This window comes from Lepisma saccharinum, chromosome 2 (genome assembly GCF_977018435.1).
Source record: "Lepisma saccharinum chromosome 2, izLepSacc3.1, whole genome shotgun sequence".
NCBI classification, from domain to species: domain Eukaryota; kingdom Metazoa; phylum Arthropoda; class Insecta; order Zygentoma; family Lepismatidae; genus Lepisma; species Lepisma saccharinum.
The window spans coordinates 192,592,906-192,604,080 of record NC_139230.1 but is presented as its reverse complement, the minus strand read 5'-3'; the positions used below and the strand labels follow the sequence as shown (position 1 = coordinate 192,604,080).

At 38.8% G+C, this 11,175-nt stretch overlaps 1 non-coding gene across 1 annotated transcript; it reads left to right on the top strand.

Annotated features, from left to right (window-relative positions):
* The first annotated feature begins 8,388 nt into the window (after positions 1 to 8,388).
* Positions 8,389 to 8,495, top strand: LOC145984572 (U6 spliceosomal RNA). The gene has a single exon (XR_014441365.1). It is a non-coding gene; the product is annotated as a U6 spliceosomal RNA (small nuclear RNA).
* The last annotated feature ends 2,680 nt before the right edge of the window (positions 8,496 to 11,175 follow it).

Below are 11,175 nucleotides of genomic sequence, written 5' to 3'. Positions count from 1 at the left end.
AATCCCAGTTTCTAATGCAGCGGGTGAAATAAACTTTTCGTGTTTGAAACCTTTGAAAACCATCCTGCTGCTGTGTGGCTTTTACGCACACAGCTGCAAAAACGGAAATATGTATGTAAAACAGTATTTCTTTGTAAATGCTCTGGCCTAGGTTACTCTTTGCTCGGTAGTCCAGGAAGCCAACGTTTGTGTTCCCTCAACGGCTCCCCCTTTGAAAGGTAACAATTGAATCTTGCCCGGCGGTTGGGGGGAGGGTCACTTGTCGGAGGTATAAATACCGGCTCCGACTTGATACGCTCTCTTATGATATCAGAATGCCAGGCTCTCCGATACGAAGGCAGTTTTTATGAATGCATAGAAATACGCACAGAGTGAGCGCCGTATATATAGGGACCTCTGCGTGATACACGGCGGGGGTGGGATAGCGCTATGGTAAATAGTGCGCTCGTAGAGTGAAGTCTTGATAAGTGCAATTCTCTGTGTTATGGGGCAAAAGGCAACCGGAAGCAGTTGATATTGGATTTATTATGAAAATATGTATATACGGCGAAGGGTAGAAGTGTAAATAAATGTTGCATATAAAGAGATAACTACGTGAGACGTTATTCTTGTCAACACTGCTCCCAACAGGAAGCTGCGTGCCAGTTGTCTCATTTGGCTGTCCTTGTTATTGAGAAGGAGGAATGTCAATCCTTGGACGTACCGAAGGTGGTCAGTGTTTTCTGCAATGCACATATAACATAATTCTCCTGCAAGAGGATTGCATTTTACTAAATGACTTTCGTTATTTTCGTCCAACGTCAAGTTTTGATTAAACTGTTCGAAACATTTGATTTTTCTTATTTATATTATTATGTTATAACTTCAATATTTGTATCACCATCTTCTTCTCAAAAAAGACAATGAATTATGAAAATATTAATTGGGAAACTAAGACCATTTTCTACCTGTCTCCCAACACTGAAATAGGCCACTAGAAACAACGCAACTTACGTCAGTTCTCCCACGAATAAAAAAATAATTAATGCCATTATTAAAACAAATCATATGGAGCTTAACTCGTAGTCAGGAATAACATTTAGGCAGTAAACGATATATATATATATATATATATATATATATATATATTGATGCCTTCACTGGTTTCATGAGCAAGAATGCGGAATAGAGCTAGTGAACGCTTAGAGGCCAGACGGTAGAGCAAAGCACGTTTAAGTTCCCCATACAATCTCCCTAGTAAGCCCTCGGCAGAGAGTGAAAGGAATCAAGGGATGTCATTGTTGTACATCTTACCTCTCGGCCAAGCTGATGTATGCAGACGTCAGGCGACAGCTCAATGAGTCCTGGGTTCGGTGGCCTACAGTCTTCTGTTCCTGTGGCAGGCGACGAAGCTTGCGATGGTACTAGCAGGATGCCTCTTTTGGGAAGGCCTCCGAACGACGGTCTGAACCGACGGTTGTAACTTTACGAGCCGCGGTAATGAATTTGGCCAACTCGCATCGAGACTTCGCGGTTGCCTTCGGTAAATGCGGCGTCTCGGAATCCCGAGCCTTGCTTGAGACCTGAATAGCGCGCAGGAGGTCTTCGCCTGGTAGCCGGTATCTTTCTGAGGTCCTTCTGAGGTCTGAGACCCTGAATTCTTTAAGCTGCTGGCAATTACTTTCTAGCTGCATACTCAGCTCTTCCGGATTCGCCAGTCGATGACGGGTTTGAACCCGGTAGTATAGGAGAATGCAGTGTCTCCTGACGTCATATGCTTCCGCTATTGCTGGAATGTTATCTTGTGTAGTGTTTTGTCGCTTGGCCGCATACCGATGTTAGGATTGAGTTTTAGCTTCTTATAAAGTCTCCCTTGAGCACAATATATATATATATATATATATATATATATATATATATATATATATATTCTTTTATTCTCTTCAGGCGTTTCAATGTGACTGGCCCTCAATATTTTGTCACCCACCCTTCTGCTCGCCCCCCAACCACTTTTCCCTGGCGCCGTCACTGAGCATACCCCATAAGATTAAGGTAAGAAACAAAAATAAAGGTAAATAGAGGAAGGCAGCCGAGTGAGGGAAAGAACCTCGGGATAAAAAGACAGGGGGAGAGAGAGAGTGAAAAGAGGGAACGTATGTAAGAAGCAATAGAGAAAGACAGAGAGGAAAGAAGCAAAAGACAAGAAGAAAGAGGTATCATGTACATCGTGATTGAGAGTCAGAGAGACGAAGAGAGAGAGAGACAGAGAGAGAGAGAGAGATAGAGGGAGAGATAGAGAAACAAGAAAGAGAGATAGAAAGAACGGAATAAGAAACGGGATGGGAGGGAAGGAGGGTCTCACTCATCGCACGCAAAACGTGTATTTAACCTTATTCAGTAGCGTATATCTTATGCTACAATGCCCGCAGGAGGCACTTGCACCCCTCCCCCCATTCCCGAGATTTATTGAAAAAGTTTATGTAATTCGAATTGTGAAATTGTAGATATTTTATAACAAAAAGTATTGTCTTCTGTGACTTACAGACCATAAGTAACAGCAACTATTTTTATTATTATTATAATTGAAGTAGAGTTACCTTTATGCTTAGAGTCTATTTTACACTGATTATCTAACTATAAAAAACAGCTATTGTCCTACATGAATTAATGTTAAGTACACAGTTATGCAAATTGTATATAGATATACAGAATATGGAAAATATCAATGTATGTAATTTTGAAAAACATTAGTAGTAGTAGCAGCATTACTAGTAGTAATAGTAATGTAATAATAATAATAATAATAATAACTGAAACAAAAATAAATACAATAATAGCAATAATAATATTAAAAATATAAATACTAATTATACTACTACTTCTAATAATAATAATTATAATAAAAGTTTGTATGACTCTGCCTCCCTGAGAAAAAAATCCTGCCGGAGCCCTTGTGCATATACCTTCCACTTTAATTTCGTTCATATTTATTTATGTAATTTGGCAATTACTCAAGTTCGTTTGCCGGCCTCCGTGGCGGAGTAGTTAGCACAACGCGTCCAGGATCGAATCCCGGTCTGGCCATGGGTGCTCCTTGCGAGCGTTCCTTCATCAGTGTCATCTTATCATCAAGTTCGCTTATTATGGTCAGGAACATAATGTTGAAGAGAGAAAGTATGATTGATTGATTGATTGATTTGGTTTATTTTCGCATTTCTGCCTCTGTTTGCTAATAGGGAAGATGAGGATGAGTGATGACATTGATGAAGGGACACTCAGAAATAACATCCTTGTTCTGATCGGGATTCGAACCAGAAAACCCTGGCGTATTGTTAGTATCGAGTAAACCCCATGCGAAAGTCTCAACAATGTTCTTGTTTCTGCTTCCCGCAACAATTGACGGCGGACCACAAAGACTCTTATCGTTAAACGACACAATTAACGTCTGTTGTATTTCATATTTATAAACTGAGGGAACGAGAAAAATAGAATTGGTCCATTTTCTGTTCGTTTTTTTCACTAAGTGTTTTTTCAAGGTAATCTTAACGAAGGAAACAACATGCATCGTATTAAGCAGCAAAAATAGCCTGCTTTATACAATTCCTACAAGGACACGTGCCGGAGCCGAGAGTTGAAATGCTCATGGAGCCGCATAATTTATTTCTTTTGAACAATTCCAAAATGACGAAATATGAACAATATGTGAAATAAACCTGTTGACATATGTAGAATTATGTATGCTTCCTTGAATGTGTGAAAGTATGTACTATTAAGGTAGAAATATTGAAAATATTGAGAATACAATGCGTCTTAAATTACTACAAATACCATATTACTATTCGTAAAGATATTACAAAATATCAGTTGTAATTCGTCAAAAAAATATGTATTTACATGTAAACCCTAGTCTTGGTTGTGACGTCAGATGTTATTTAAACGCTAGAAACGAAACTCCTTCCTTCTTTCATGAAATAAGCAAGATATGTGCGCCCTCTGGACTTTCGGCTCCTAGGCTATAGCCTAGGATACCCTAGTGGCAGGCACGTATTTAGAAATTTATTTCGGGCGAGTACGAACCAAGTGTCTCAGATATAATAATAATATAAACGTTTAAAATAAAATAAGTTATAATTATATTCAATTAAAATAAAAGTATTTTATATATATATTCATATTGAATTGCTATTATTATATGAATTGGTAAAAATACTGCATAAGAATAGAGATATAAAAGCATGTATTTATTTTCTAACGTAAGTGTAGTTAAGATCGCTAAAATTTTGTATCAAGTCAACTGTCCCGACAAGGAAATCATAGGTAAAAAATAAAAAAATGAATATTTATTAAATAACAAGAAATAATATTAGATCCAGTTGACGAAAATTAAAGTTTCTGATTAATATATTTGGTACTGCCATTGAAAGTTCGGCGGAAATAAATAACCCTTGATTATACAAAAAATGCTAAACAAGTATATTTTCATTACTTAATTTTAGTACTTGGTAAGCCTTTGGACGGGGAAGAGGGAGGGGGGGGGGGGGCTCGCTCTTAAATATGTCCTTGCCAGTGCGGTAGAATAGTTTTGCCTCAAGAGTCTCCGAATAAAATAATTATGCAACGAAGATGTCATTTTGCTACGATATCTTTTGTTTAGACAGATACACATCAAATTATTGTTAATTAAAGCAATTATAAAAATTCTAGACCCCCTAAATACGTCCTTGCATAGTGGTAAATATCCCCAGGCTTTGGCGGATGGACTTACAGCCCCTCACTGTGGCCGTGTTGCGTGTTGTTCGTTTGTGTTTGTGATTGTCCTTTCATCAATTTCATCTTGTCACAATTCATCCTCATCTTCGCGATTAGCCAAAAGTGGCAGAAGAGAGAGAAGTAGCTATAATAAATCAAATCAATCAATCAATGGTGCACCAGTGGCAATTCGGAAAAGAAACACTAATTTAGAAACTTTTATTAGCTTCCCATAAATATTAGTTTTAACCTTCAACATATTCTGCTTATTGCTCTTAGATAATAACTCGAAATATACAGGGTGTTTCCGTGACGTAACTTTCAGGGTGGATGGAGACTGACCCAAGTACCATGAGATATGGAACCTCCTTTAGTCGGAAATAAACCATTAAAGAGTTATGAGCCAAAACTATTTAGGGTTTTGTGTAACAATGGAATAAAATAACTGAAAGATGCAGCTTTGTAGATTTATTACGGAGTACTAACACCCTACGACGAAATCATTACAGAAATTGTTCAAAATGGCGGCCCCAGCGTCGCAAGAAGCTCCGTCGAATTCACTCTATAGTCGTTCTAACGATACAGCAAGGATTCTTGCCAACTGATCCTCCTCACTCGAACGATCGACGATTGGGTGCTGAGCCGAGGGACACCCCTTGCATCCCCTTCTGGCGAGAATTCTTGCTGTCTGTAATATCGTCAGAATGGCTCCGGGGATGTTACAGCAGATGCGACAGAGCTTCTTGCGATGCTATCGTGCCTGCATCGACGAAGGGGGCCGCCATTTTGAACAATTACTGTAACGTTTTCGTCGTAGAGTGCTACGATATACTGTAGTATCCTCCTTATTAAATCTACAAGCCGCATAGTCCAGCTGTCTTATTCCACTGCCATATCAAGCCCCAAATAGTTTTGGCTCATAACTTCTTAATGGTGCTATTCCGGACTGGGGGTCCTTATCTCATATTGGTCCTTGGGTTAGTCTCCATCCATCCTGCAAGTTTGAAACAAGGTCACAGAAACACCCTGTATACATTCCTTGTGTATTAATTGTAATACATTTTAAACTGTAGATCCAGTCTCGATTAGCCCTACTGTGCATAAAGTGAACTTAAACACACACACTACATAAAAAATGTAATAATGTTTAAATTGTGATATTGTAGGACACCATTACTTCAGACCAAGAAACAAAAATCTGATTATTTCAGACTTCTGATCAATTTTAATTTTAGGCCCTGCGCCCACTTAGGGCCGACCCTGGCTCAGGCTGGAAGAAATGGTTTCAGTTGAACTCTGCGTCGGTGGTTACGGCTTCTACGATTCTCCCTTTTTGTCCTTTTTCTCTCTTTCTCTCTCTTTCTCTCTCTTTCTCTCTTGCAGCCTCGATGGCTATTGTCCCCTCTTGTCTCTTTCTCTTTCTTTTCTACTGTTTTCTCTACTTGTCATTCCCGTTCTCCCATTCTTACTCTGTTTATACCTTCCTTTCCTCTTTTCTGTTTTCCTCCTTTCTCCCCTTCCTGTGTTTGTTTTTCCTCTCCCACTTTCCGCCTCGACCTTTCTTCTCTTCTGCGGAGTGGTTAGCACATCCCCCTTCACTTGCCACTGACGATGATGCGTTGAAGAACGGCGCACATTATGGCAACGCAAGGGAGAATTACATGCTTAACACGTTGACTGTTCGTTGCCTCTGCCCGTTTGCGCTTCAACATTCGACGACGACAATCTTGGAGAAGAGAAGAATTAATTGATTGATTGATTTGCTTTATTTTACTTCGCTTTTTGTGCCACTTTTTGCTAATTTGCGAAGATGGGGATGAGTGAAGATTTGATGAAATTCATGAATGGACACTCACAAAAATCCATGTCCAGGCCGGCATTCGAACCCGGGACCCATGGTGTCGAAGCGCGAAGCACTAACCACTCCACCAAGGGGACCGGTTAATAACAATCTCCAGAACAGGGCCTTAGCGAAGAATTAATCTTCATTTCTAATCCTCTTTCTAAAACTACAGCCGGACAAATATTAACTACACTGTCGCCTTAAAGATAAAAATCAGACCCGATTAGCCTTACTGTGCACAAAGTGGACTTAAAACACCAAATCAAACCAAATCAAAGCCTTAAAGATAAAACCTTCACACCTAGTTCAAAGCCGAGGCTGTAAACGGGAACTCGGCACACAGGCCAAATAGGACAATATCCATCTCCATGGAGGATTATACTTCTTGTTGGTGTAGGCACCAGGGTCTCGATAGTCTGCAAAATGCTACTAGGAAGAGGTAGACGATTAGGTGCCTTCCGCAAAAATCACTCCTTGCTTCCTAGACAGGGAATCGAACTCGGATCCTTTGGCAATTAGGTCGCCTGTGTACGTACAGTGGTATCCATGAGTATTACCGTGTAAATTGTCCAAAACTATTTTCATTAATTTTTCTCTCACATCCTATGTTTTTAAGCGATGGATGTGCAGAAGTCTTCCTTTCATTCTTGAAGCTCTTATTGGGTCAAATTGTGCACGAATATGGTGATGGACAATTTCCACGGTAATACTCATGGATCCCATTGTACCACTGAACACGCTCGGCAACGAGATGTAGGCTATACGCTTGCTAATAGACTGCACAGAATAATGTTTCACGCTACGTTGATGGAATCCAGGACGACTCCTATTAGGTTAATTGGTAAAGAACAGTTTTCGCAGCAAGGTAATATTCGTTATAAATTTGTATTTGCGTTTATTAGAATCGATTCAAGAACGAAGAGCTTAATATGACAATGTTAATCATAGTATTCCTTCTTCGTTGAAAATATCGGTTCGTGTTTAACGTGTTTAATAAAATTATTAAGTTCTCCACATATTTAACATATAATAATAATAAGGAAACTAATGATCATGACATTGAGGAAAATGATAAGATTGGTAATTAAACGCGTGCTCAGTTCTTTGAAGGTAAGTACATTTAGTATATTATTATATACCTGCAACCTACACTTTCAAACCTCTAATGACAAAGTGCTCCATGATTTTGCAATTACTTATCACGCTTAAATCTTTTCAAAACAGATAACATCCGGTGAACGCACATAGCGGTGTGGATCCCGCTTTAAACTGTAGCTCCAGTGCCAATTAGGCTTTCTGTGAGGACTTAAATAAACTCAAACAAACAAACAATAACCACGCTTATGCAATCAGAAATAAGGTTTTGGTGCTGACTACGGTTTGGCGCCCCCGAGGGCTTTGCCTCGGGCAGCCTAAAGCCGCCCCTCCACACATTAGTGTAGAATTTTGGATTAGAAGTATTCATGACTTTCAATTCAGAGAGCACTGATGTGTAATGATTACATATTAAGATAAGAGATGGTGCAGTATTACATAGTTTAATTACAATATAAATTCTCCATCCTTAGCTGATCAATTCAGAAAATTTTTAAAGATTTAATTTCGAATTAGAAAGCAAAGAAGCTTTTAGACATTACTACGTCATTAGTTTTTCCAAACAGGAAAAAGTTACTGTACCATAAGTTCGTCAATGTAGGAATACCAATGGCCTATTATAAGAATGAGGCAAGAAATCATGAGGCAGGCTAAATATAAATTCTACCATTTCCATATATGTGATATTTTGAAAGTCTTATATAACTAAGGTTCACCCCCAGATACTCGCTTCGGCGGTACATATATTAAAATTGGAACGATATAGAGAAGAGCAGGATGACTCCTGGACAAGGATGACATGCAAAATCGTGAAGCGTTCCACATATAAAATTCTCAGCACAAATTCTGCAAACACTGACACGTCACACAAATCCGGCAAAACAAAAGATGGTAACAGCGAATCCCTACAGACAAACGTATCGAATGCCAAATAACCAAAATGGAAATAAGAATTACCGTTTCCACAACGTGCTGTCTCTTTTAGTATGATACCAGTGGAAAGAAGAAACGACTGTCAGTATCAAATCTGGACATGCGGTTCAGGTTTACATTCTTATTGTTACAGCAAATTTTGAATCTGAATTTAAAATTTTGGGTGCGTTTTAAAATATTAAAACATTCTGACTTCGGTTAAAAGCTGAGGCTGCAAAGGGGCATTCAGCACAGATAAGGACAAAACACAGGACAACACAGAATTATACTTGCCACAGAGCCAGTCGCCAGAGCCTCGCTTGTCTGCAAAAAGCGGTCCAGGATGTACTACGTGGAAGTGAGGTCGACAATTGGGTGTATTACGTGGAAGGTCACCCCTTACACCCCTGTTACAGCAAATTGTGCATCGATTTCTTCTTCTACGTTCTATGATTTCTTAGGGAATGAAATTGCACTGACATTAGAACAGACGTCTTCTTTTCTTTATTAGCGATTTTTTTCAATTTTTCGTCCTTACACGGAATGAACGAACATGATGAAGGACACTTTGACCAATATTAGCTGTATGTACAGTCACGGACATTTCTGGATTGTAGCAATGCCATTAACTTTCAACGGAATTGTTACAACCCAGAAGTGTCCGTGACTGCACAAGATGAAACTTGCATTTCGTGAAACTGAAGTGATCCCCAACTGAGGCTACTTTGAGTGTCACTAAACGGAACATTGCTCCAGAGATTTGCTTCCTCAACTGTTTTCATTACAAACTGTGAATATCGAGTAGCAATTTTGTGTGGGAGGGAAATAATGATAATGAACAAGGACAGTGTCGCCTGCACAGTTCATTGCAGAGCACCATGAAGATATATATACGGAGTGTAGACGTCGACGTCGGTCATAGCAATCAGCACCACGCTCCGGTAGCTTTGACCCTCTAGGTACACACTTGACCGGAATCGAACATGTGTCTGTTGCGTGTCATTCAAACTTCCTACAGAGCATTCAGGAGACCAGATTCGAGTCCTGGTCGAATCTACATTTCCCCCTAAGGTTCTACAATGGTAGATTTCTTCTGTATGCCATAGACGCCATAGACAGAAGAAAAAAATGTAAGACCAAGTTGTTTCTGCTCTGCAAATAATGTGATAATTTAATGTGTTTACACATTTTTAGCCTGAAATAAAATGACTAGATAACGCAGTAAGTAATAAACTAAAGCTATAACTATAAAAAGGGAAACTAACGAACATATATAATGATTTATTGCTAAAATTTGTAAGTGAACTAAATGTAAACAAACTAATTACAAGTTAATCGCAATTTTCCGTGTGCAATTATTTTATACTTCGATCTAGTAGCCAAAGTATTAACTGCTTGAAAATAAGAACTTGTTCTGCATGTTTAAAGACTGTGTCAAGGCAGGAAACACTTTTCAAAATACGGTGTACGTAAGTATTGTTGTAACTGGTATAATACCAAATGTGTCCAACTAAAGGAGAATGACTTGGAATTCATTAAATCAACAAATGAAGTCAATTAAAGAATAAATTATTTGGAATACACTAGAGAAGTTCAAAAACTGATTGATTGAAGTTTTGTTTAAGTCCTCTTTTTGTACAGAAAGTCTAAAGGGACTGGATCTACAGTTTAAAGTGGGATCTGAAGCACTATGTGCCTCAACCGAGTGTACACGTTTAATGAGAAAAATCATTTTCATGTAAACCCGTGCCCAAAGGGTCCCTAGTTTAATACCCCATTAAGGCATATTGCACGTAGTTCTGGCCCAAATTTAAACTGTAAGTCCATTCCGGATTACACTTACTGGACATAAAAGGGACTTATAGACAAAAAAAAGGAATAAAGAAATTGTAGGATACATACTGTTAAACGTTTTACATACTGCTCTCTAAAATTAGGTAGATCTGCATGTACATATTCTGTAATAAAGGAAACAAGCAACATCAATTTGAACATAATAAGAAACTGTGGAATATGTGTATATGTGTGTGTGTGTGTGTGTGTGTGTGTGTGTGTGTGTGTGTGTGTGTTTGTATATATATAAAAATTACAGCATATTTTGACTTCTGTCTTTTAAAAGTTCTATGAAATTTTCCTCAGTTGTATAAATATTATTCTGAGTACAGTTGAGTCATCTTATTTTCAAGATGCGACACTCAAAGACTTCGTGGGAGAGATGCTGGACGTATCTCAGTCACATTCAATGAGGAAGCGACGAAAATATTGATCACTAAATCGTGTCCATTTCCAGACGTTTATTGTCCTAGAGACAAGGAACATCTGCCATATCAAATCTGCTTGGAAGGACTCGCTTTGCGAACTTCCAAACCTGCATCTTCAGTTTCCATGTGTCTACGTTGGGTGCGTAGACATGGTAGCATCATTCCGATGTAAGGAAAGCACCAAACAATGTATGACAGATGAAATACGGAACATCAACATTGCATCTGTAGCGCTCTCGCTGCTTCGAAACAATGTTCCTGGTTTGCTATTGCGGTTTTCTTTGTAATAAATATCTCGGGATCTATTGGCAGAGACCTGTTGTAAACGCGGTACTC